This window comes from Aulostomus chinensis, chromosome 7, assembly GCF_037954235.1.
Source record: "Aulostomus chinensis isolate RoL2024-O1b breed Wild chromosome 7, RoL_Achi_v1.0, whole genome shotgun sequence".
Classification (NCBI taxonomy): Eukaryota; Metazoa; Chordata; class Actinopteri; order Syngnathiformes; family Aulostomidae; genus Aulostomus; species Aulostomus chinensis.
In genome coordinates this window covers 6,932,501-6,959,098 of record NC_141326.1, presented here as the reverse complement: position 1 = coordinate 6,959,098, position 26,598 = coordinate 6,932,501, and the positions used below count along the sequence as shown (strand labels likewise).

The window sequence follows — 26,598 nt, the reverse complement described above, 5'->3', positions numbered from 1 at the left end:
CTGAGTGAAGCAGTAGAGGAATTCACACTCCAGAGCTGAGGGTGGCATGAGTAAGCTGGATGCTGACATTACACACATTCTGTTGAGTCAGTCAATGTAAGTTGAGCTCATCATGGTGCGAATGCATCAGAGCTGTTATGTTTCAGCACTACAGAGAAATGGATGACTAGACAATGTGTCAATGAGCTTGGCACCTCTTCCTGTGGCTGTTGTCAACAGGAATTGTGTTAAGGATGAGATATTGTAAAATGTGACATCTAAAAAGCAAGCCCTTGCACTTGCCAGCAGCTGATACCATTACGAGCACACTTTCCACAGCTTACCATACATCCATTTTCATTAAGGGTCGGGGGGGAAGGGGGCGCTGGAGCCTATCCCAGCAGGCAGGGTACACCCTGGATGGGTCGCCAGTCCATCACCAGGCCAACACATTTTGATAGACAACCATTCGGTCTCACAGCCACACCTACGGTCAATTTAGAGTATCCAATTAACCTCGTCCCCTCTTGCATGTCTTTGGACTGTACCCAGAGAGAACCCATGCAGGCACAGGGAGAACATGCAAACTCCACACAGAAAGACCCCATACTGGAGCTGGGGCTTGAACCAGGAACGTTCTTGCTGCCCTGACTGATGCTACTTCTGGAGGAGGCTACAGACTTGAAGAGGCTCAAGCTGCCACCCTTAGCATCGATGTTAGTGTCGGTTCTAGCAGTATTCATATTAGTATTGTCAGTACTGTATGAGCATTAACAACAACATTGTGTTTGTACTGTATTTGCTGTAATATAATTGCTGATATTATGTTGGCACTGATTGCTTGAGTAACCTGTAGATGTTGTTATTATTGGGAGTTTGTTGTTATTGTTTACTGTGGCCTCGTCCCTCTGTCTTTCTCCTTACAACCTGTTCATGCCTCTGTCTGTCATTCTCTCCTCCCTTTCTCTTTCCCTCTCTCTTTATCTCTGTCCTTCTCTTCCTTCTATATATCTTTTTCCATTGTCTGTCTTTGTCTCTGCTCTGATTTCCTGCTCTCTCTCCCTCCAACCAGTCAAAGCAGACGGATGACATTACTGTACATTTTCTTTTCAAATATCATAAAAGTGATGTTCATTTGTGAAGATAATCTTGCTGAACAAAATGTGTTCAGTCTTATCAACTTTTGCTTACCACAGAGATGACTTTCTGCTTGAAACAAAATCCAGTATAACAACCCCACTGGCTTTCGGTTGAGGGAATCTATGGAGATTGCAACTTCCAATCAAATCATCCACAAATCATCTAATCCCTGCGACACGCGATGGTTATCTGAGTAAAGACAGTGCTTGTTTTTTTGCTTGTAGAGTGCCTTGTTGAGGAATACCCTCACTATGCTCAAAGCTCTTTTCACATTTTTGATATAATGTACAGTGCAACTGAAGGCAAATTTCCGGCAACAAAGCTTTCTGTTACATTTTCCTGATGGAAAAAGCGCACATTTACATTTTTATGTTACTTTAAGGTGTGGTTATGGCTTGACCACTTCAACCATTTCAGCTGCCAAACACACAACAAACAGAGCAATGTTGAGTGGCTTTTAAAGGTCAAAATATCTGTGCTACAATCTGGATGAATTAACAAAGTTTTTAAGTTAAGTTTAAGTTAAGTACCTGCAATCTGAAGTTGAAGGTCCCTGCTTTGTTGCTAAAACACAAGGTCATGTTGCTTCCTAGTTGAGCTATTTTGTTTGAGACACACATACTGTGTATTAATTACACCCACCGTGACTCATACTCATGTTTCCAATTCTATAGTATGAGGATTTGAAACTCTGCCATATACTGACAATAGGCCCTTTCAATCCAAGGTCTTGATCTCTTAAGACACACACATCCACCCTATGTGGAACCCAGCATGCACACAAGTCACACCTCCTTAGAACTTTTTTTTAAAATAAACCAATATTAGTTGTACCTGTCTGACCTGAGCCTGCTCTCCTCTCTCCCACCCTGAACCTCACAGGCTGGTACAGCTTGCAGTGGGCTTCACACCCACGCACGCACACACACACACACGCACGCACGCATGCACACACACACACACACACACACACACACACACACACACACACACACACACACACACACATAAAGCACTGGCCAGCTGAATGAGTCCATGGGTGAGACTTTTGCCGTGCTTAAGTGAAAGCCTGTTAACAGTTTCACAGCGGGCTGGGATCGAGAATGTAAAACGCTATTGCCCCTCATACACTCACATCATTCAGCTTATTCTTAGTGGCTCAGAAAGTCTTCCTCAATTTGAGAGCTACACAGTAATCAAAAGTCAGATTAGTCATACATCTTATATTTGAAATACCCTCTTAACTTCTTCAGAGGATTTACGTGCACAATTGCTCCTCCTTGAGCTACCATCTTATGGTGGTGAAGGAGTTTGCATGACCCAATGATCCTAGGAGCTAAGATGTTTGGGGCTTTTATGCCCTTGGTAGGGTCAAGACGAATAGGTCCTAAGGAAGGGCCCAGACAAAAGTCAAGCTCAAAAGACCCCAATGAAGAAACACTATTTGGGTCCAAGTTTTCCATCGCCCGGATGCAGGTCACCGGGGCCCGCCTCTTGAGCCAAGCCTGGAGGCGGGACTTGGTGTCGAGCATTTAGTTGCCAGGCCTGCATCCATGGGGCCTGGCCATGCACAGCCTGAAGAGGCAACATGGGTCCCCCCTCCAATGGGCTCAATACCAATGGGACAGACCAAAGGGGTCGGGTGCTATGCGAGATGGGTGGCAGCTGAGAGCGGAGACCTTGGCGGTACAATCCTTGGCTAGAGAAGCTGTCTTTGAGTATGTGGAATGTCACCTCTCAAGTGGGGAAGGAGAAAATGGATGAATGGATGGAATTGTGCTAAGCCACTTAACTGGCTACTCTTATCTCAGCATTCAAGAATTGAGGAAAAATCCTCAATTGATGGAGGCATGTTTGCCACCGGAACTGTAAATGGAAGTAGACTCTCTTGTTACAAGATGATGGTGCCACAGTAGGCAGCCTGTTGCCACAGCTCCCAGTCTATCTCTTGGTTTTCTTGCGTTTTTTTTCTGTTTTAAGTTCTTTTCACGACTCTCTGGATCGTGTTATTGTTTGTCTTAGTTATTACTATGGACCTGCTAATTTTAGTAAGAGTAGCAGCATGTCTTCTACTCTTTGTGGGACTTCTCACCACCACATCTGCGGAACCTGTGAGCTGCCCCTTTGTTTACAGCCGGGATCAGCTGATAGTGTGGAGCAACAGGAGGATACTCCTGGAGAAATGACTCGATATTGCCAAGGAATTATGGTGTCGGAGAAGGGGCTGCAGACCTGGAGCGATGTACCGTGAAAGGAGGAGGCGGTACAAACCGAGCATTCCATCTATTCTCATGGGTAAAGTAAGACCTTTACACAACAAGATGGAAGAACTGATGCCGCAGACTACAGTGGGAGTACCAGCAGAGTAGCCTCCAGCTGTTCACTGAGACTTGGCTCACGGACCACACATCCCTCCGTCATAACTTTGGATGGCTTTCAACTGGTGAGAGCGGACTGGAGAGTGAGTGAGAGCGGTAAGAGGAGAGGTGAGGGACTGCCAATGTACATGAATGGGAGATGGTGTAACCCAGGACACATCACTGTGATGGAGCAGTGGTTTACCAACGACATTGAACTGTTAACAGTTAGCGTTCGGCCATACCACCTGGCTCGGGAGTTTTCACATGTTATTGTGTAGACTGTTTACATCCTGCCCTCAGCTGATGCTACGGCAGCCTGCGAGGACATTCACACCACCGCCTCTCAGCTGCAGACAGCACATCCACAGTCCCTTATCATTATCTCTGGGGATTTCAACCATGCCTCGCTCTCCACCACTCTCCCCAACTTCACCCAGTATGTTAACTGCCACACAAGGGACGATAAAACATTGGACTTGCTGTTTGCCAACACAAAGGAGGCTTACAGCTCATCACCCCTCCCTTCGCTTGGCCACTCAGATCACAACCTGGACATCCTTCACCCCACCTACACCCCCGTGGTGAAGAGGGAAACCCCCCCCCCCCCACCACCACCACCACCAAGAAGGTGATAAGGATGTGGTCTGAGGACTGCAGTGAGGCCCTGAGAGACTGCTTTGAATGCACCAACTGCATAACAGACTACATTAATTTCTGTGTAGAGAACACTGTGCCAACCAAGAAGGTGCGGTGTTTCTCCAACAATAAACCATGGGTGACCCCCAGAGCTGAAGGCCCTGCTGAATGAAAAGAGGACTTTCAGATCTGGAAACAAAGTTGAGCTGAGAAGGGTGCAAAAGGATCTTAAACATAAGATCGGGGGGGGGGGGTAAGGAGAGTTTCAGGAGGAAGATGGAGGAACAGCTTCAGCAGAGCAAAGTCCAAGAAGTCTGGAGGAACATGAACAAAATCACTGGCCACTTTGAGGACAATGGAGGACCCACAGCCTCTGCTGACCAGGGGTGGGCAAACGACCTGAACCTGTTTTTCAACAGATTTGACACCATGCCACTTAACACCTCCCCCACCCCACAGCTTCCATCAACCTCCCTCCACATGCTGCCCCCCCTCCCCTCTCCTGGTGCAGTGCTATCGCTACCTGCACTCTCCTCACATCACCTTGTTTCACCCCCATCCACACATCCGCACACATATCCACCCACAACAAAGCCAGCCGCATCCCCTCCCCCAGTCCAGCTCAGCCTCTACTTAACCCTGATCAGGTGAGGGACGAAAACCAGGAAGGCAGCAGGTCTGGATGGAATCAGCACCAGACTGCTCAGAAACTGTGCAGACCAGCTCTGTCTGGTGGTCACATCTACAACCTCAGCCTGAGTCTGGAGAGGGTTCCTGAACTGTGGAAGACTTCCTGCGTGGTTCCAGTGCCAAACCACTTCAGACCTGAGGCCCTGAATTTGCACCTGATGAAGGCCATGGAGAGGCTCATCCTGCACCACCTCCGCCCACTAGTGAGCTCAGCGTTGGATCCCCTGCAGTTTGCTTACCGGCCCAGCATTGGGGTGGAAGACGCAGTCATCTACCTGCTACACCGATCCCTCTCACACCTGGAGCAGGTGGGGAGCACTGTGAGGGTCATGTTCTTTGACTTGTCCAGTGCCTTCAAGACCATCCAGCCTGCACTGCTGAGAGGGAAGCTGGAGGCAGCTGGAGTGGACGAGCAGCTGACCACACAGACCACTGACTACCACACCAACAGACCACAGTACGTGAGGCTCCAGGACTGTGTGCCTGATGTGGTAGTCTGCAGCACTGGGGCGCTGCAGGGCACAGTCCTCTCACCCTTTCAATTCAGTCTGTACACTTCAGACTTCAGATACAACTCGCACCACTGCCACCTACAGAAGTTCTCGGAGGATACGGCCATCATCGGATGCGTATCGGACAGGAACGACCAGGAATACAGGGGGGTCATTCGGGACTTTGTCAACTGGTGTGAGGTCAGTGCCCTGCAGATCAAAGCCAGCAAGGTGAAGGAGATGGTGATAGACTTAAGGAGGAAGTCACCCCCTATTACACTGGTGAACATCCGGGGAAAAGATTTCGAGACAGTGGACTCGTACAAGAACCTGGGCGTTCACCTCAATAACAAACTGGACTGGTCCACTAACACTGATGTCCTGTACAAAAGGGGCCAGAGTCGACTCCACCTGTTGAGGAGACTGAGATCTTTCAGAGTCTGCAGGACTCTGCTGAAAACTTTTTATGACTCTGTTGTTGCATCCGCCATCCTCTATCAGTAGCCTGCTGGGGGGGCAGATGCACCATCAGAGACAGAAACAGGATCGACAAACTGGTGCGGAGGTCTAGCTCCATGCTAAGATGTCCCCTAGACTCTGTGGTTGTGGTGGGTGAGAGGAGGATGTTAGCAAAGCTGACATCCATCATAGACAACCCCATCGCCCTCTGCATGAGATCTTGGTTGCGTTGAGCAGCTCCTTCAGTCAGACTGAAACATCCTCTCTGCAGGAAGGAGCACTTTCGCAGGTCATTCATCCTAACAGCAGTGAGACTCTTCAACACTTCATAAAGCTGAGAGTCACTCTGACACTTTAACTCCTCCGTCACCTTCCCCCACTGTAGTCAAGTCAATTTTATTTGTATAGCGCCAAATCACAACAAAAGATATCTCATGACACTTTACAGGTAGAGCAGGTCTTGCACCACACTCCTTCAATGAATTTACACCCAACAATTATCCATGAGCAAGCACATCATGCAACAGCGGCGACGAAAACCTTCCTTTTAACAGGCAGGAATGTTGAGCAGACCCAGGCTCAATGGGGACAGCCTTCTGCTTTGACCGGTTGGGGGGAAAGAGAGCAGGAGAGCGGGGCAGAGACAAAAACAGATAATGGAGGAAGACAGATATGCAGAAGGAAAGAGTGGGACAGAGATAAAGAGAGAGAGAAAGGGAAGAGACTGATGGACGGACGGGGACGTAGCAGGTGGTGCTATGGGTGGCAGCTTGAGCCTCTTCAGGTCTGCAGCCTCCACCAGCAGCACCTGGGATTTGGGATGAGGGGAGCACGAAGGCTCTGGAAAAGAAGACGCGTTAGTAATACGTATGAGTATGATTTATGTATGACACATATAGGAGGACAGAGAGGGAAGAGAGGAGGAGAGAGAAGCCCAGTGTACCATGGGAGATCCCCCAGCAGCCTAAGCCTATAGCAGCATATCTAAGGGCTAGCCTAAACAGCCCTAACTATAAGCCTGATGAAAAAGGAAGGTCTTAAGTCTACTCTTTAAGGTCGAGAGGGTGTCTGCATCCTGGACCGAAAGTGGGAGACGGTTACACAGGAGAGGAGCCTGATAGCTGAAGGCTCTGGCTCCCAATCTAGTTTTAGAAACTCTAGGAACCACAAGTAACCCTGCATCCTGGGAGCGAAGGGTTCTACCTGGATAATAGGGGACTATGAGCTCTGTCAGATATAAAGGAGCCTGACTGTTGAGGATTTTGGATGTTAGAAGGAGAATTTTGAATTCCATTCTAAATTTGACAGGGAGCCAATGCAGAGAAGCCAGTACAGAAGAGACATGGTCTTCTAATAGTTCTCGTCAACACGTGGGCAGTAGCATTCTGGACCAGCTAGAGAGTCTTTGGGGACCTACTGGTGCAGCCTGATAGGAGGGAATTGCAGTAATCCAGCCTCAAAGTGACAAAGGCATGGACTAGTTTTTCTGCATCTTTTTGAGACAGGATGTGTCTGATCTTAGCAATGTTTTGTAAATAAAAGAAAACAGTCTTAGAAATTTGCTTAATGTGGGCATTAAAGGACAGATCCTGATCGAAAAGAACTCCTAGGTTCCTTACGGTCGTGCTGGTTTTTTGGGCCCAGGACAATGACTTCAGTTTTATCAGAGTTTAATAGAAGGAAATTATGGGTCATCCAAGTTTTTATCTCCTTTAGACAGGCCTCCAGTTTAGTCAGCTGATTTATTTCATGAGGATGCATTGAAAAGTACAGCTGTGTGTCGTCAGCATAACAGTGAAAATTAATTGAGTGTTTCCTAATAACGTGACCGAGAGGAAGCAGATAAAGGGTTAAGAGGATTGGTCCAAACACAGACCCTTGTGGAACACCATACGTGACTACAGTGGTTTCCGAGGAGTTATCATTAGTTAGTACCAACTGAGACTGACCTAGTAAATATGACCTGAACCAGTTTAGTGCAATTCCTTTCATGCCAATGACATGTTCCAGTCTCTGTCGAAGGATATGGTGTTCAATGGTATCAAAAGCTGCACTAAGATCTAATAGGACCAACACAGAGACAAGTCCCTCATCTGATGCTAGTAGCAGGTCATTGGTAACTTTGACTAGTGCTGTTTCTGTGCTATGATGAATCCTGAAACCTGACTGGAAATCCTCTAAAAGGCTGTTGCTGTGGAGAAAGTCACAGAGCTGTTTAGCAACTGCTTTCTCCAGAATTTAGGAGAGAAAAGGAAGATTTGATATTGGTCTGTAGTTGGCCAAAACTTCTGGATCCAGGGTTGCTTTTTTGAGAAGGGGTCTAATTACTGCCACTTTAAAGGACTGTGGGACGTAACCAGATAACAGCAACACATTGATCATATCTAAGAGGGAGGTGCTAACGAGGGTAGAGAGTCCTTAAGCAGCTTAGTTTGGATGGGGTCCCAAGACAGAAGACAGGTGGATGGTTTAGAGGAGGAAATTATTGAACTGAGCTCATGAAGGCTAACAGTAGAAAAACTGTCAAAGTGTATGTCTGGTTCTATAGCTGCCTCTAAGGCTTCTGAGGTGATAGGTGCCATGTTGTCAGCTGATGACAGGAGGTGAATTTTCTCTCGAATAAGGACAATTTTGTCATTAAAGGAGTCCATGAAATCTTTGCTGCCCAGGGAAACAGGAATGCTGGGTTGCTAACCCTAACCCTAACCAACTCTGGGTTGTCAGGGTTTTGGTTCTATTATAAACTGGGCAATATTTCTCCAGATGTCCAAAGTGGGATGGATGCCGTCCCTCCTAATCAGACCAGGTCTCCCCCAGAAAGTTTTCCAATTATCTATGAAGCCCACTTGGTTTGCTGGACACCACCTTGACAGCTAGTGGTTGAACGATGACATGCGGCTAAACATGTCGTCGTTGGTCCGGTTCGGCAGGGAACCAGAGAACACGACAGAGTCCGACATCATTTTTGCAAATGTACACACTGACTCAATATAAATTTTTGTGACCTCCGACTGGCGTAGTCGGATGTCATTACCGCTGACGTGAACAACAATTTTACCATATTTATGTTTACTTTTAGCCAGTAGTTTTAAATGTGACTCGACGTTGCCCGCTCTGGCCCCTGGAATGCACTTGACTATGGTTGCCGGTGTCGCTAATTTCACGTTTCTGAGAATGGAACTTCCAGTTACCAGTGTAGTTTTCTCGGCGGGTGTGTTGCCAAGTGGGAAGAACCTATTCGACACGTGAATTGGTGGTTGGTCACTGACAGCAGGCTTCTGCTTCGGACTATACTTCCTTCAGACAGTCACCCAGCCGCCCTGGTTTACCAGGTGCTCGGGAGCTGCCGGGGGAGCGCTAGTCAGGGCTAAGCTAAGACGGTCCGCCCCACCTAATGGGGACTGGCTAGCTCTAGCGGCTAATTCTTTGGATCCATTGGTGCAGAGCCGCCACAGGTCCAATTCAACCTCGCTAAGCCTCGCTTCCAACGCTACAAACAAACTACATTTAATGCACTTATCCGCATCACTAAAGGAGGCTGAACATGTGGCACAATGAGCAGGAGAGAGGAGAGCGAGAGGGGAAAGCCATTGCCAGCTTCGAGTGGAAAGTTTACAGAAAGAAAGACTGTCGCCACAAGACAGATGGTCTTTAAACTTCGGCCAAATAAAGCAAATAGATATGTAGTTTGGGCAGGTAATTAGTCAACGAATAAGGAATTAGCGGAGATGATCACACTTTAGCTAGCGCAACGAAGCAAAGCACTATGTTCAGCAATGCACAAACAGGAAGTGAGGTCACACACTTACTGCAAGGCAGGTAGAGGAGGACACTGTAGACACTTATGCACACACAGTGCACCCCCCCAACGCACATATTAATAGTACATATACACACACCTACAGCTGATGCACACATTTATTTATTATGTATCTAAATACCTACAACCCTCCACCCATAATTGCAAACCATTAATATTTTGGTGTCTTGTTTCTCGTGTTTTGTACATATGTAACTTTGTATATAATGTTCTTCTTCTCTTTCTTTGATGTATTTTAATCGCTGTTTCTTCCCTTCTTGGAATTGAGCTGTGGTAACACACAAATTTCCCCATTGTGGGATCAGTAAAGTTCTATCTAGCTAGCTATCAGTACTCTGTAAGGAGTCTACTGCCATCTAAAGTGCCACTGTTTCTTATGTTTAATATTTCTAGTGTTTGTTTAATTCCACAAAAATGTGAAAAAATAAGTTGGATAACAAGGAACTGAGTAGTTGCAGCAAGAGAGAGGCCTGCACAAAGAGTCACAGGACAGAAAACTTAGAAATATCTAGAAGAAAAGAACTTCTGCATCATGGTTGTACTTCTCTAAAGCCCCTTCCACACTGCACTAACAACCTGGGTCAACACGGGTTTTTTGGCGCTCTGAAAGGGTCGACTCAGCATTTCAACATGCATCGACCAACTCGACAAGCGACCCGGGTGTTTCATGGCTCGGTTCGCCTGCAGTGTGAAAAAGGCAACCCACATCTCAGGTTTTACGCGACCTTCCTGTCACATCCTGATTTTGTCACTGTGCCGCCTGTCAGGCTTCCCCTGTAGCTTCTTCGGCTCCTTTCCAGACTAGCCAAAAACGCCATCCTCCTTCGCAATATTAGCGCTCACAGTTTCCAATCTGTGCTGAGTTTGTATGCTTCGCAAAAGAGACAACATTGCAGTGCACACAACGACAACGCTAACATTCAACTCAGTGACGTCTATGTTAACGTTTGTTTACTTCTCAGTGTTCCGGCGCATGTTTATGTGAAAAGATGACATTGTCAGCGCGATGACGTACGGGAGAGAAAAACACAGGCACGCAGCTCTCACAGCCGGAGTTCAGACCCAGGCCTTCTGGAAGCTTGAATGCCCCCTAATGCCGAGCAAGCGCGGGTCCAAAAACCCGTGTTGACCCGCGATTTTCAGTGGGAAAGGGTAAAACAAAAAGTAGCAGTTACTTTATGTTTGTTCAGATTGAATATTACTGTGTTTTTTAATAATGAGTCCAACCAGTGTAGTGTACCTCCAAGGGCAAAAATAAAGTTGTCTGATGTTTCCCTCCTGTTTGAACAGAGGATAACACACTAGACCCTTTAACACAATGTTCCCTAATTTGTGTCCACTAGCAGTGTGATGGTATTGTCAGTTTCACAGTACTGCATTGGCAAAAGTTTCTCAATATACAATAGGTACCGGCGTAGTTTTTTTCTTCGGCAGTGGGGCAAACCAGTGTGAAGAGGGAACAAAGTTACCATCAGTAAAGCAGAAATTAAGGATTCTTCTCCTTTGTTTGTTATGACTTGGTTTGTGGGGATTAAAATCTGGACCACGGTCCAACATAGTACATTTTGGTAATGCACCTCAACAGTAGTTGACATCTGCCATAATAAAGAAGAAGAAGACACAGCAGAGGAAGAAGAAGAAGAAGAAGACGGATGCTACCAGTGTTGAGCGAGAACAGCGTGGCAAAGGTTCTCAAGTTGCACATGCTCCAATCAGATGTGTGGAAGCATTTTGGATCCCCATGTTAGGAAATGAGATGGGGGAAACTGTGGCTGACAGAAAAGACAACACACAGACATTGACGGACTGCACTGACATGACAAGTAACACAAGGAATATGACGAGCCACTTGGCAAATCACAAGGATGGACAACAAAAGTTTAAGACGGTTAGTAAAAACACTCAAACCAAACCTAAAATCCTTCATGATCCTGTGACTTTGTGATTATACACTCCAGCTGGTACAATTGTTTACTTCTATAAAAGATGTCTGTGGCACTTAATTGCACATATTGTAATGTTCAATATCATTTTATTGTTTAATAAATGCCTATTCCCTTCATTTCCTTTTCAAAAATATCGCAATGAATTTAGCATAATGGACTTAATACCGAGGCATCATTGCACTGAGTATTTGATATTGTTACACAACCCTAAATGTTCCTATAATCTGCTCACTTTCTGACTTTTCTATAGATACAGAGATTAACACACCTCCTGAAGTCAAACTAGGAGTCTTTTTCTGTCCTACAGGGCAAAGTCCCCACTAAGGCACATAGAATAGTATTATTCAGAATACAGAAGTTCCACTCTGCAGTTGATTCTTCCATCCAGAGAAACAGGAAGTGCAATTAGAATGACTCACAGTGATCCCTGAGTGGACAATGAGTCAGTGACTTGACCCTGAGGTCTGCGAGTCACACTGACTAGGCCCTCACTATCTTTCAGTTCTTAGCTGAATCAAAGCCTTCAGCAAGCTAAAACAAACTCAACAAATTAGAATCTGGAAAATGCTCGGTTGTCTCCCACAACTCAGTGTCAAGACATGAGCTCAGATCAATGTGTCCTTATCACAGCAGCTTTTTTGAAAACTACCATTGCAGCTCTCATAAATATGTGATTGGCTTTTTTTTTTTTTAAAAAGATAGGCTGAGGAGGTTTTTTTCCCCTGATTTTATAAGACAACTTGTGTTTACAACAAAATAGCTCTGGTTAGCTCTTGTTAACCTTTGGGGTTTAATTGGTTTATACGATGCCAATGAAGGTACTAGATGTGAGGCTCACGGAATGCTGATGCCTCAGTTTAAACAGCCCAGTCAGGTCTGTGTGGCTGCAATGTTCTCTTCATTTGCTAATCAGCACGAGAAAGTCATGAAGCAGACATTTTCCATCCACTCTCAATAGGCCAGAGAAGAAAGAAGAAGAAGATATGAGAACCCATGAAAGGGGTAATCACATTATGCAGACCCCCTGGGATAAATCCCTGAAGCAACAAGCCATGGTAAGCCATGGCAACCATTGCTAGAAAACTGAGTGTCACCAAAACTTCAATGTGGCTCATCAGGGAGACAACAGAGGATGAAAGAAAAACAATGAAACCAGAAGGTTGCAATATTAAAATTCCAGGGATTCTTTGTGACTACATTAAACTGCTAATAGTTTTGGCTTGTTTTTCCCATGTGTTAATGCCCAAAGCATGGATTGTTGTTCTTTTTTTTTAATCTCTCAATGAAGTTTAACAGACCTCTAAAGACCCAGGGAATTCGAGCTGTTTAAATTGTCAAGCAGCTTCTTGGTGCTCCCATCTGACCCCTGAACCAGGGAGGCTAGACTCCCTGTCGGCTGGTTGCAGTGGTGACAGGGTGGTCAGCGGCGCCAGTCTGGAAGCTGGCCCCCTGCAGGTCTGGCCCATTCCTTAGCCCTTCTCATTGCCTCTCTGTCCCATCACATCACATCTTATGTATCACTAGGCCTTGAGGGGCTGGACCCCCCAATTTTAATCACATCGTAGACATTTAAGGCTTGGGGGAGTGCATGAGGATGTACTGGGAGACTCTGCCGTCTGCAACCGGCGGGGCTCCCATGCCCTGGGTGCCTCCGCCAATTTTAACCACATTCTAATCATCCACATCATCACATCTACATTCCCATGCACAACACGCACCCTGCACCCATGTTGGGATGGGGGGGGGGCAGCTAGGGCGGGGAGTGGGTCTAGTGCTGCCTCCTTTGCTAACTGCACCATTGCAGGCCTGGGGGCCTGGCCAGTGCTCTTAGGGGGGGTGGCCCTCCTCCCGGCATAGTGGTTGGGCTGGGGTTGGTCGCGGGCCCTGCTGTTGTGCGGTGGATCGCTTGCTGGTGGTTTCACTAAGTCTGAGGTGCCCTGGACCATATCAGCATCTATGGTGTTCTCAGCCCCTGTATGGAGGAAGATGAGAGTATGATTGTTTTATCCGGGGGTGGCGGTCCTGGGCGTGCGTGCCTTCGGCTCACCCCAGCGGGTGGGCTGGACCTTTCCGGGGAGTAGGGGGTCCCGGCTGGCTGGCTGGTGGTGCCCTATAGACTGAAGCCCTCCTGCTCTGGGGGGAGGGGGAGAACAGGGGATGAGTAGAGGGGATGGGGATCGAGGGTTGGGGGGGGGGGGATAGCTCTGTTCGGGGGCGGTGGGCCTGGTCGTTGTGGTGGGCTGTGGCTGCCCCGCCTGGGTGTGGGGTGTGGGTGGGTGTCGGCCTCGCCGCTGGCGGACCCCTTGGGAGGCTCTGGTCGGGTCTCGGGCTGGGGGGGCCCTGTGCCCCTGGGCTCTGCTCATGCTGTGGGGGGGGGGGGGGGGGGGGGGAGTGCCCGGCGAGACCGGGGTCATCTCTGCCCCGTCTCTCTGTGGGTTGCTTCCGGGTGGGGGTTGCTGCTCCTATGCTTTCCTATGGGTCCTGGCATGGGTTGGGCCTGTGGCTGTTTCCTGGAGGAGGGGTAGCCTGGGGCTCCCCGTGTCCTGGGGGTTTCGGGGTGCTCTGGTGACCTGGTCCTGACCTACCTGCCATCCTGGACTGGGGGTGCGATGTCCTGGCCCCCCCACATCAGCTACAGCCAGCTACGCACAGCATCCAAGACAAACCGTAGCACACACACATACACGTACACACGCTTATACACACATACACGCATGGAGCGCACAACTGACCCATAAACACACACTCAGACATTTATCTTAAAATTATATTAAACCAAATGGTAAGCCTGCACCAGAAATTCTGCAACCATTGGGGTTTTTTTTCTTTCTTTTTCTTTTGTTGTTACTTTTTCTTTATTTGTTTTTTTGTTGTTGTTTTCTGCTATTGCTGTTGTTTTTTGTCTCCCCCCTCCCCCTTGTCTTTACTGTCCTGTCCCTGTTCTCTCTTCCTGTCCACTCCTGAGCCTCAGTCCAGTAGCTTCATCAATGAACCAACACCATTCCTAATAAAGTTAAACATAAATGGCAATAGGAGGAGTTTATCAGATTCCTCCTATGCAGAATAAAACTGCTTCAGTACAACAAGGCACCAGGAACACTGATGCTGCTTGCCTCAGCTACTGAACAGGACAGGTTATAAATAAATAAATAAATAAATAAATAAATAAATAAATAAATAAATAAATAAATAAATAAATAGTCAAGCAAATGTAGATATGCCACCATTTGAAATACAACTGCATATCCTACTAAGCATGCGTTATGAAACAAAACAAATGCATCAAAAGTGTTAAGCATAGAACTTTGTTTTATCATCGCTAACAGTGGTCAAATGGAAGCTTAGGTCTGAACAGGTCACCATTTTATTAGTGAAATATTACCACAAAATATATGTCTGTTGTACTTCAATTATTTATCAGTCAGTTCTTTATTAACTTTTTATTTACTGAAAGCAAACTGCTTGCAATGCACTCTATTACAGTAGTGTCCTGATCACTTTCACACAGTTAGACATTCACACCTGGAAACTGGTCAGTACAATGACAGTCTTGGACAAACCTGGTGTTAAGATGCATCCTGAGTGATCCACTTACAAATGGTCAGCCTAATATCAGATGTGCACACACTCAGTGCATCCTGAATGGGTCCTAAGATCTGATCACTGAAACCAAATTCGGAGGCGGTGTCTGCATTTATTCAGCAGTGTATTCATATGAATCTTGAATGGGTCCTTGGCCATTCTGAAGAACTGCCTCATCAGTTGATGTAATTTCTTTAAGCAGAAACACCATCGCTGAGTCTGTGAACAGGAGCATATTATTACATCTGATTACGTGAAAAGCTTATAGAGAGATATTATTATGGCTACAATAAACAACTGTAGTGGATTTGTTTGTTAGGGACAAGCATCGTTGTGAATTCTCTCATTTCTGCTTTTAATGTCCAACTGATAAACGTGAAAAATATTGCTGGCTGCACCGCTTGCACTGTTATTGATGATGATTTCTCAGCAATCAGCTTTCTTTTGGTGTGCAAACATAAATATTAGACAAAACAAAACAGTAATACATTTAGTATTAAAAATGTCAGTGCCAGATAGATTAGATGAGTTGATCAACACGATCTGCAGCGACACATAAACGTGTTTCATTCCCCCAGGTTCTGAGTGACATACACAGCTGTGTCACTGGTAATGACTAAACTGCAGGCCAATGGGACAAGTAATCATACTGGAAAAAAAAAACATTGAAAGTGTAGGTATCGAATGTGTTATTTGCATACCCCACACACGGGTGAGATACGATCACAGGAGGACCAAGTGGAGAAAGATTTTATTGCCAAGTGTGAACAAATTAAGGGGAGCTGATGACATGTGATTGTATCACATCAGGACAGATCCTAATACCAGGCATGCACAGGGCCTTAGTACCTTAAAGGTCAGCTAGTCATCAATTATGATACCCAGATTTCTGGCACAAATGATTTGAATCGAGCAGAACACTGATCTGTGATTGAATTGAGGAACTGGAAAGACAATGAGCTCAGTTTAGGACAGATTTATTAGAAGGTGGCATTCCTTCATCCATGTGGAGATATCAGCCAGACATACCAATATCTGAGCTGAGACAGTTGTGTCTTCAGGTGGAAAAGACAGGAAAAGGTGAGTGTCATCAGCATACCAGTGGTTGGAGAAGCCATGTGAGCAGATTATAGCATCAAGTGAGGTGGTGCATAAGTAGAAGAGTAGGGGACCAAGTACTGACCTCTGGGGTACCCCTGTCGATAAGCCATGTGATTCAGACACTTCTCTCCGCCATGACACTCTGAAGGATCTACCTGTAAGGTAGGTCTTGATAGAACGGATCTGAGTTGCTGAGTTCAGCAGCAGGTCTCTAGGTCAGTTGGATCCCAGACTGACCCAGAGAACTGTCGCGCTGTATGAGGCCCTCAGTTCATCCAGCAGCCACCAGAGTCATCTCTCCACTGGGGCAGCAATGAAATCTTCAGTTGTGATGCCATGGAGAGGAGAATTTGAAGGTTCACAGTGTCAAAGGGAGCTGACAAATCCAGCAGCAGTAGGACAGAGGACAGACCAGAAGCTTCAACCGGTCAAAGTAGAGGGCCGTCCCAATTGAGCCTGGATCTGCTCAATGTTCCTGCCTGTTGAAAGGAAGGTTTTCGTCGATCGTGCATTGGAGGGCTGAGCGGCTGGAGGAGAGAGTAAGGTGTCAAACACCATAAACAGTTTTCTTGTGTTGAAAGCAGCACAGACCTTGCTCTGATAAAATGCTTGCTTTGCAGACTGTAGGCAGGAAGTGAAGGATGCAAGTTTTTTTTGTAGGTCGTCAAATGAGTGGGTTGTTGGGATTTATGCCACTTTCTTTCTGCTGCCCAGAGTCCTGATCTTTGTTCTCTCAGAACTTAAAAGAGCCATGGACTTAGTGGATTTTTCTTGGCTGGTTTAGACACCAGGGGGCAGAATTTGTCCAAAGAGGATGCAGGAGAGGAACAAAAATGTTACATAATAACGCACACCTTGTCCGACAGTCGTGTTGCTCTGAGGGACTTCAGGTTTCTGCAGAAAAAAAAACATCTGCGGGGGTGCCTGCTTTTGCGAAAAAGTGGCAGAGAATTGTACCAAGAAATGGCATGAAAGGTGTAGTGGGGTAACTCACATCTGCTGTGGAGCAGTTACGAGTCAGTACCAAGTCAAGGACTTTACCAACTTTGTGAGTGGGAGAAGGAGCCAGTTTGAGGTCAAAAGAGGACTGCCAGAAAGTCATTTGACTGTGTCTTGTTGTCAATGTGAATGTTCATGTCTTCCATGACATTATTTGTCAAAGTAATTTAGACATAACTTAATTGTAAACATGAATACGCTGTCACCCGTCCTGCTTTTAATCTGTATCAGAGGCATTTACTGTTATTGCTACTCCAAACCCAACCGTGTTAGAACCATAGCACTGTCACATGATGAAACATCAGTCCATTATATATCCTTATCGCAAAATGATGATTTGTAACGGTTTTGGAGAGTACAGACAAAGGACACTTGTCTGCTGATTCCTGCTGATTAGTCTGGATGAACCAAGCATTCTAGTTGAAGGGCTTATTGGTTTGACTTTTGCTTAGCTATATGAGTATGTCAACTGCCTTAATGTGCCAGTTAATAAAACAATCTATAAAAGGTCTATGAATCTATGAATAATCTACTTTTTTGCCTTATGTAGAGACAAATTCTCTTGGAATTCACAATTCCCACCAGCTCCAAGCAGTGAGGGAAGACAGAAAGAGGTGTTTGCTGAGGAGGAAGTAATGGGAACAGCTGGTGAAGCGAGCACAGAATCGACCAATACCTCATCCATGCAAGTGTAGCTTTATGCTCTTTGTTCTCTGCCTCCAATTTGACCCCTCGGGACAAATATTTGCCTGCCACTAGAGCTTTTATGTGTGTGAGTGTGTATGCATTTGTGTGTGTACACAGAGCAGAAAGCCAAACAGGAAAAAAAATGCACTTAATAGCACTCCCCATGTGTCTCCAACTTCCCCTTCATCCATTTCTACAGCAAGCACAATTTGTGTCTGCTGTTCCTCTCCTCCACTGTCATTCATCTGCTCTATCCATCCTCTAGCTCTTCTGCACTGAATCAAACAGACTTTCCTGACACCCAGTCCCCTTTACAGCCTGGAGTTAATGTGGCTAACCCTAAATACATGAGTCTGAACAGAGAAAAGAAGAGCTAGCTGAGAAGAACTGAATTGCAGAAGTGTAAGGACATCATCATATCACCGAGCTTTCTTAAGCCGTTTTTCAGACTTAAAGACCTACGAATTGCTGTTGCGGAGTATCCAGCTTTTTTGCCGGCAAAAAAGACTGAAGGAGGGTAAACTGGCATCTCCGGAACAGGACAGACTTTTTTTTGTCTGTGAGAAGAACCAGAGTGCCTTTAGAGATATGGATGATTTGAAAAACTGTTGTCATGGGAAGTATTTGTAACAATTCATAACGAATAACCTGATTTCAAAATTTGTTAATATTTACAAAAAGTCATTTTGAATGTAGCCTCTATTCTCTTGTATAAAATGTTGTCTACTGGTCACACTGATTGTGTTGTGAGCACTGGATTGAGAGCACTGAAAAATTCTGATAAGAAAGCTCGAACAAAAGGCACACTTCATAATCAGAATCAGAATCAGAAATCCTTTAATAATCCCTTCTGGGAAATTGTTGGATTGCAGTGCTCCATTTCACTGTAAAAATCAATATACAATAAAGAAAAAATAGAAAATCAAGAATATAAGGAGATATCTTTCATACATATCTACATTTTTACACTGAACGGGATATTTGTATTGCACAATCTAACCAAGGAAAACAACTCTATATGATGGACTGCATCTTCGAGGGAGGAGTTAAACAGTGCGATAGCCACCGGTAGGAATGATTTCCTGTGGCACTCAGTGCTGCAACTTGGGGGTATGAGTCTCTGGCTGAAAGTTCTTTGACTGCTGGCCAGCATGTGATCGAGAGGATGTGAAGTGTTGTCCAAAATGGTCTTAATCTTGGACAATATTCTCCTCTCTGACACTGCTGTCAGGGCATCCAGTTCCCCTCCTACAACATGGCTTTGCGGATAAGTTTATTAAGTTTGTCAGCGTCCCTCACCTTAAGTCTGCTGCCCCAGCACACAACAGCATAGAGAATGGCACTGGCCACCACAGACTCATAAAATATCCGCAGCATTGTTCGAAAGATGTTGAAGGACCTCAGCCACCTCCGAAAATAGAGGCAACTTTGGCCCTTCTTACAGAGTGTGTTTGTGTTTTTAGTCCAGGCCAGTATATTGTCCAAGTACAAGCCTTAGTACTCATAGTCCTCCACCATCGCCACACTGGTGACAGGTCTTGTTGCAGTAGCTGAAGTCCATGGTGTACAAGGTGAAGAGGAAGGGAGAGAGGATGGTCCCCTGGGGAGCCCCAGTGTTGCAGATTAGCCTGTCTGACCTACAGTGCTGCAGGCATACATACTGTGTTCTGCCTGTCAGGTAATCCACAATCCAGGACACAAGGGGGGTATCCATCTGCATCACAGTCGGTTACTCACTCAGTAGAGCTGGCCTGACAGAGTTGAAAGCACTGGAGAAATCAAAAAACATGATCCTCACAATACTCACAGGCTTGTCCATGTGAGCATAGACACGGTCGAGCAGACAGATGATGGCATCCTCAACTCCGAGTCTGGGCTGGTAGGCGAACTGGAGGGGGTCCAATCGCTGTCTGACCATGGGCTGGAGCTGACCTAGGATGAGTCTCTCCAGGGTCTTCATGATGTGTGATGTCAGTGCCACAGGTCTGTAATCCTTGGAGCCACTGGGATGCGGCATCTTCGGCACAGGAACAAGGCATGACATCTTTCACAGCACAGGGACCTTCTGAAGACTCAGGCTCAAGCTGAAGACATAGTGAAGCACTCCACATAGCTGGGGGGCACAGGTTTTGAGGACCCTTGGGACCACCCCATCTGGACCTGCAGACTTGCCTGAGTGGAGTTTCTTCAGCTGTCTTCTTACATGATAAGGTGTGATGCTCAGTGTGGAGGTGGCAGGTGGGGGAGGGGTGGAGGTGTGATGTTGGAGAGAGCAGTGAGCATGGGGGCCCAGGGAGGAGGTATGAGGGGGGTTGCAACAGGCAGATGAGGCAGACGATGGGCTGTGAGAGGGTGAAGGTTAAAAAAACAGATTCAGTTCGCTCGCCCAGTCCACACTGCCATCAACTCCTCTGTTGGTTAGTCTGAAACCAGTGATGGTCCTCAAACTCCAGACCTCTCTCATGTTGTTCTGCTGGAGTGTCCAGTCCATTTTCTTCCTATACCTATCTTTGGCCTCCTTGATCTGTTTTCGGCTCCCTCTGTATCATTCGCATCTCCTCTCTATTGCCAGCGCTGAAAGCCCTCTTCTTTTTATTCAGTGTGACCTTGATGTCCTTGTTACCCACGGCTTGTTGTTTGTGTAGCAAAGGATGGTCTCTGGTGGGATGATGGTGTCAACACAGACATCTCCTTATGGTCCTCGTGGTCATAGGCTGCTTTTTCACCAAGGGCAAACATCAGCTGAAGTGAAGCAAGTTGTGATCTGACCTTCCAAGTGGGGGGAGGGGAGGGGAGGGGAAAGGAGGTGTATGCATCCTTAATGTTTGCATACAGCAAGTCGATGGTCCTCTCCTCTCAGGTGGGTCAGCTCACAAACTGTGTAAATGTGGGGAGTGGTGTGTCCATGGTGATGTGGTTGAAGTCACCAAGATGACAATGATTGCACTCGGGTGTTGAGTCTGTAATCGGGCTATTACAGAGTGAATGATGTCGGTTGCCAACGTCGGGTTTGCCGTGGGGAGAACATAAACTGCCACAATTACGAAGTGCGAGAATTCCCTGAGCAGACGAAGTCCAACAGCACACAGTTCAACGTCTGGGCCACAAATATGCTCCTTGATAGTGACGTGAGTGGGACTGCACCATCGGTTGTGAACTAGAACGGCAAGCCCCCCCCCCCCCCCCGCCTTTGCGCTCACTGCTCTTGGTGCAATATCTGTCGGCCCGTACCACTTGGAAGCTCTCAATGGAGATGTTGTCATTAGGAATATCCTGGTGCAGCCATGTTTCAGTAAAGCACATTAAACTACATTCAAGATACTCCATCTTACTCCACCTAGCGCTGTCAGCTCGTCCAACTTATTCGCCAGGGACCTCACGTTCCCCATGATGAGAGAGGGGAGACACGGCTTAAACCTCCTCTTCTCCATAAGTCTCTTCTGCCTCATCCCTTCTTTCGTCCTCAGTGAAAGAAATACACTTTTCAGATTGGAAAGATCCTCAAGCACTTCCAGATAATGCTCTGTACCAGCCTTTGTGTTTCTATGGGTCTACATGTTAAAGGTATGTTTGTGTGTGTCTTTCAATGTGTAATTTGATGCAAGCTGAGGCCTGTCTTTTGAATCCACCCCCCCCCCCACAGACACACACCTTTTTTTTCATTTCAGCATAAAACTGAGAGACAAACATATAAAGTATGTGCAAGTCCTCTATGTCCTTTGGTGTTTTTTTTCTCTTTTTTTCCTCAGCTCTACTCATTCCACTGCTATCCTCTCTCTTTTTCTCTCTACCTCCCTCGGACCAGCATTTATCCTCTTCTCTTGTCTTAGCATGTCAGGCAGTGTTTCATAAATAGAGGAGTGCATAGTTGCCGGTCGAAGGGGAGACAGGATGGAGCAATGTCTGTGTAAATGGGATAGCTTGGGCCAGTGGATAAGGTTTGTTATATTTCTGCTACTGCAGAAATATAACAAATCTCAGAAGAAAAACAGTATTTCATTTTGGACATACCAGCATATGTTTACCAGCTAAACGGTGTCCAGGTAACAAGCATTCAGCTTTACAATAAAATGAGCACAACTGAGAAGACTGCGAGGTCCAAGAGCTCCAGGAACCAAGAGCTGAGGACAAAATTCATTGCACTGTTACAAGGACGGTAAAAGACTGGCTGGTGCTGGAAAAGTTGGCCCAGCAACCACAGGAGCACAGCCTTACATGGGATAAGACTCAGGTCAAATATGGGAGGAAGAGACTGCAGCAGGCTGAGCAAATGAACATGTTAAGTCACGTGATAAGGGACTTTTAGCAGAAGATGAGGAAACAGGGCTCACTTCTGTGGGACCCTGTTTCTCCGATCGCAGCTCCTGCACCCCGGTTTTAAGTAGTACTCTCCACCACCACACTACAATTCCAACTCAACACAACTCGAGTCATGTACGGAGCATTCTGACCCATCCATCTCATCCTCCTTTTATCAGTTAAACTAAGTTTTCCTTGGTACATTTTTGGAATTGGTATGTAGTTTGACTTTTCTGTGTGTTTTTTTTTATTATTATTTTGAACTGCAACCTTGCATAATTTTTTGTATAATTTTTACAGCTCTGTCATGGGGTCTCTATAAAAGCAACTGGTAAAAAAAAAAGCAACAGAGTAAAACACACACAACTACTGTGGGTCCAGACTAATGATCAGAAACTATATTAATCAAAGCATTAAGGCTATAAGCAGAACTACATAAGGCTGCTTCAAGTCAATTGTTAATATTCCGCTTTGTTTCTGTGATTTCCACTACAGCTACAATGGCACATGACCAATAAAAGATTTGTTCACTTTTGAAGAATAAATATCACAATTACCTTGCTCCAGATGATTTGATCCTTTCTGGCTTCTTTCATCTCATCTCCTCCTTAGGCTACGGTCCATCTGGACCAAAACCTCGCACCATAATACCCCCCCCCCCCATCTGCTACCAGCATTATCAACAAGGTCTGAAACACCCCTGACACTCTTCAAACTCCACCTCTGCATTGACACATTGGCATTAAATCAATAAAACTATGCGTTACCTTAACACTCAGCTTGGACTCTGTGTGCATATATTTATATTGTTATATATTTTTGAAATTCTACAATTCTACAATTTCATTTAGCAAACGCGTTTGTCAAAAGCAACGTACAACACAAGCAAGAATTTAGACTTAATTAAGGAAAAGCCCATAGGAAGCGCAAAAGTGCTTCAGTTGTGATTTGGTCACAGGTACTGCAGTGGCAGAAGAAGTGTCGCCCCCCCCCCCCCCTTTTTTTTTGGGACAAACATACAACATCACACAACACAGTTAGTGCTACATAATCAAATAATCAATTACAATCACAAATCATATATAGACATTTTTTTTCATTATATATGTATATTATTTTTTTTAACTTGCTTGCAACAATAACACAAGTAATTTCTCGTTTGTAGCCTTTTCTGATTCTGACTCAGAATAGCTTTGCAAAAAAAAGCACTTCCATTCATTCAGCCATCAGCTGAGTTACAGTACAAGAATCAGAAATCATTTGTTGATCCTATGAGTAAATTGTTATTACTCCAAGGATCATTAATAATAATAATAATAATAACACCACTTCTATGACACCATAGTAATACAGTATCTTTGTTGATTGGAAAGAAAAGAGCTGTGAGGCCCCAAAAATGTTTGAACATTTTTGGCTCATCCAGGCCCCTCTTCTTCGGTGAGAGGAGCAATAATCCTTCCTGAAAGCCATGTAAACAGACCTTTCATTTTAAACTTCTGCATACAGTAAAAGCTGCCCCCACTCTGTGGAAACGCAACATGTTGGGTAAGGCTGAAATGATCCCTATTGAGGAATTCCAGCCTGTAGGCTGTGACAAACAGCACAACATCAGTAGGTATTGTGCTGCCTAAGGCACAGGACACATTCCAACGGGCGTTGCCTTTTGCTGCTTAACCTTTTGACAGACAACCCTAGTGGCAGCCAGACACACTCACACTTGATAACTGGATACAGTAATTTTCATGACAACATCATTTTACATGGTGTGCAGTGTTTAAAAACCCCAACTAGCTTCATCGTTTTGATCCATTTGGACTATCACAGTTCTAGTTACTGTAATTTTAGGGCTCCATTCGCATGAGAGAAATTGGATAGGGAAAGCTGCAGCATTGGTTATCTGAACACATTTGTTTCAGTTCACATGGAATTAGTGGCTGCAGTTAACAGTTGACCTCACTTTTTAAACTGATGCGGGAAAATCTGATCATGTGTTCTTTTCATTCAGAACATTCCAAATAGCTCAATCATCTTGTCCTACTGGTTTTCATGGAGCTAACTACTGTATGTTGGAACATTCTTATCCAACCGCTGGAGCAGTGATTTATCAATCCTTTTACATGGAAGAAAAACTTTCTGTCAATATATAATAATATACATTATATTTAGAGGTGCACACTTTGAACCAGGCTCAAGTTTTTCAGCAGTGAAACAAGAGAGGGAGGCCATTCTTATTGATATTGGACTAAAAATGTAAAACATAATTTCTGAGGTTTTGCTTAAAGTTAAAAATAAATTTGTTAGTGTTTTAGTAAGGTGGTTAACATGAAAAGAGAGAGGGAGAAAGATAGAGCGAGAGAGAGAGAGAATGTAAATGAAACAGTATTTATTCTTCATATTGATAATGAAGAACTGCTGCCTTCATTATGTAATATTCACAACACAGAAGCTGAAAACTGACACGAAGCAAAGCATTATGAGAAGTATTAATAAGGTTGTGTTTTATTAACTACATAACCACAGGTGTGTCAGTCATCTCAGTGCTTGTGGTGAGCATGCCAATAAATCTGTAGCGTTGCAGCTAAGCTGGCAGTGTTGACTATGATTCTACAATGAGCAGCAAGGCAAAAACATCCATGATTCATAGCTTGTTGTTCCTCTGCTTACTCTTCTATAAAACTGAGGTAAACAAAAAAAAAAGGAGAGAGATACACTGTAAGGAGCAGGAGAACCTTCACTGTTCTCTAACCATCTATAATCATATGAAGTCAACTTAAAGCAACAGTGCATCATACTCAGTGTTGGGCACATTACTTTGAAAAAGTAATTATAGTTATTAGTTATGTCTCCCAAAAAGTAACTGTTAGTAACTGAGTTACTCCACTATGAAAGTAACTAGTTACCAGGGAGAGTAACTATTGCGTTACTCTTTTTTCTTTTAAGTTTAAAAGTGTCAAAGAATTTGGATTTATTTATTTAGAGAATGTCTTTCTGCACAGCAGAGCTACTCCTCCTCTCCTCTGTATTTTGCCTATGAGGGCTCTGAAGGAGTCTGAATCAGCAGTTGACAACGGCAGCATGTTTTCAACAACAAAACAGCCTATCAGTTCCTTAAGGTCTGTCTGTGTCACAAGTTTTTTGTGAAACAGGGCAGAAAAATCCAACTTTGGCTGCTTGGACGGCGTGGCTCTGTGTCCTTCTTTGTTAGCGGAGCTCACGTGAACAGCACCTGGATTGCTATCACCATTCGTGGTGTCAACGGTGTTACTGGCCACTAGTTTAGCAGAAGTGTTTGCCGTCGAGAGGTGCTTCATTAAATTGGAGTTGCTTACATTGGACATTGACAGCCTCTTTGCTTTCACTCTGGGACGATATAACATACACTCAACATGTACATTTCTTACCTTTAACCTTGATGAAGTTAAAGTAGTGCCTATATTTCTATCTCGAAAACACCATCTTTCCCCACGACTCCAGACTCACCATCTCTGAGGTGTGGTGCTATGTGCTGGGTTTGTGGGTAAACACAACCGGTATCTATTCATGCAAGTGTGGATGGGTAACAAGTTTCCTGGGGAGGGTGTTCAGGACAGTGGAGGGGGACAAGTAATGATGAAGGCCGCCTCCTCTGTTCAGGAATGGTTGTCCGGTTTGATATAGATGGCTTCTTCAACTCCTCATTCAAAATATTTGCCTTAATCAATTTAGGCAAAAATAATCCCAGACACGGGCAAGCACATACTTTTCTTTACGTGTCCTCCTGTACCTGCATTCTATCCCACCAGGAGATTGCGCAGCACAGCCTACCCTCTCAGAGTGCCTGCTAAGCACTATAATACATTAGTTTAACAGAAAAAGAGCATCTTTGTCACTGACAGTATTAAAAATGACAGTATATACTCTTTAATAACTTGTTACACCATGACAGCATCAGAATGCACTTGAGCAAAAACTCTGAACAATGTGTTTATACACTTTGGAAAGGGGGGGGAGCTGGTGGTGATGTGGTGAACTGATTCCAGATTCTCTTCACAAGATCATTATATTTCAAAACAGTAGGGTTTTTACTGCAGACTACATGCGCTTGTATAAAGCCATAGTGTTCCATAAACAACTTTAATTTGAAATTGGTTCAAGACAAATCAAATTATACTCTAATAAATGACTGCTCAATATGTCCTCAGCACTTCTTCTGACTTTAACCACCAGAGAACAAAGAAAAGTGCAGGAGTGCATGAATATCATGTTTTTTGAATCAGAGATCAAATCATGGGCTGATTTACATTGACTTGCAGGAGAGCATATATTTAGCTTATAGCTTATATTTTCTCGAAATCCCAAAATGTTTTCGGTGTAAGGAATGCTGATGCTGCAGTGGTTAGAACTGCCACCTCACAGCAAGAAGGTTCCAG

General features: G+C 45.1%; 1 protein-coding gene and 1 pseudogene across 4 annotated transcripts in view; both read right to left on the bottom strand.

The window, feature by feature from the left end:
- Window positions 1-26,598, bottom strand: part of bcar1 (BCAR1 scaffold protein, Cas family member) — a 159,211-nt gene that overhangs the window by 46,503 nt on the left and 86,110 nt on the right. The window lies entirely within an intron of this gene.
- Window positions 8,157-9,346, bottom strand: LOC147258424 (uncharacterized; annotated as a pseudogene).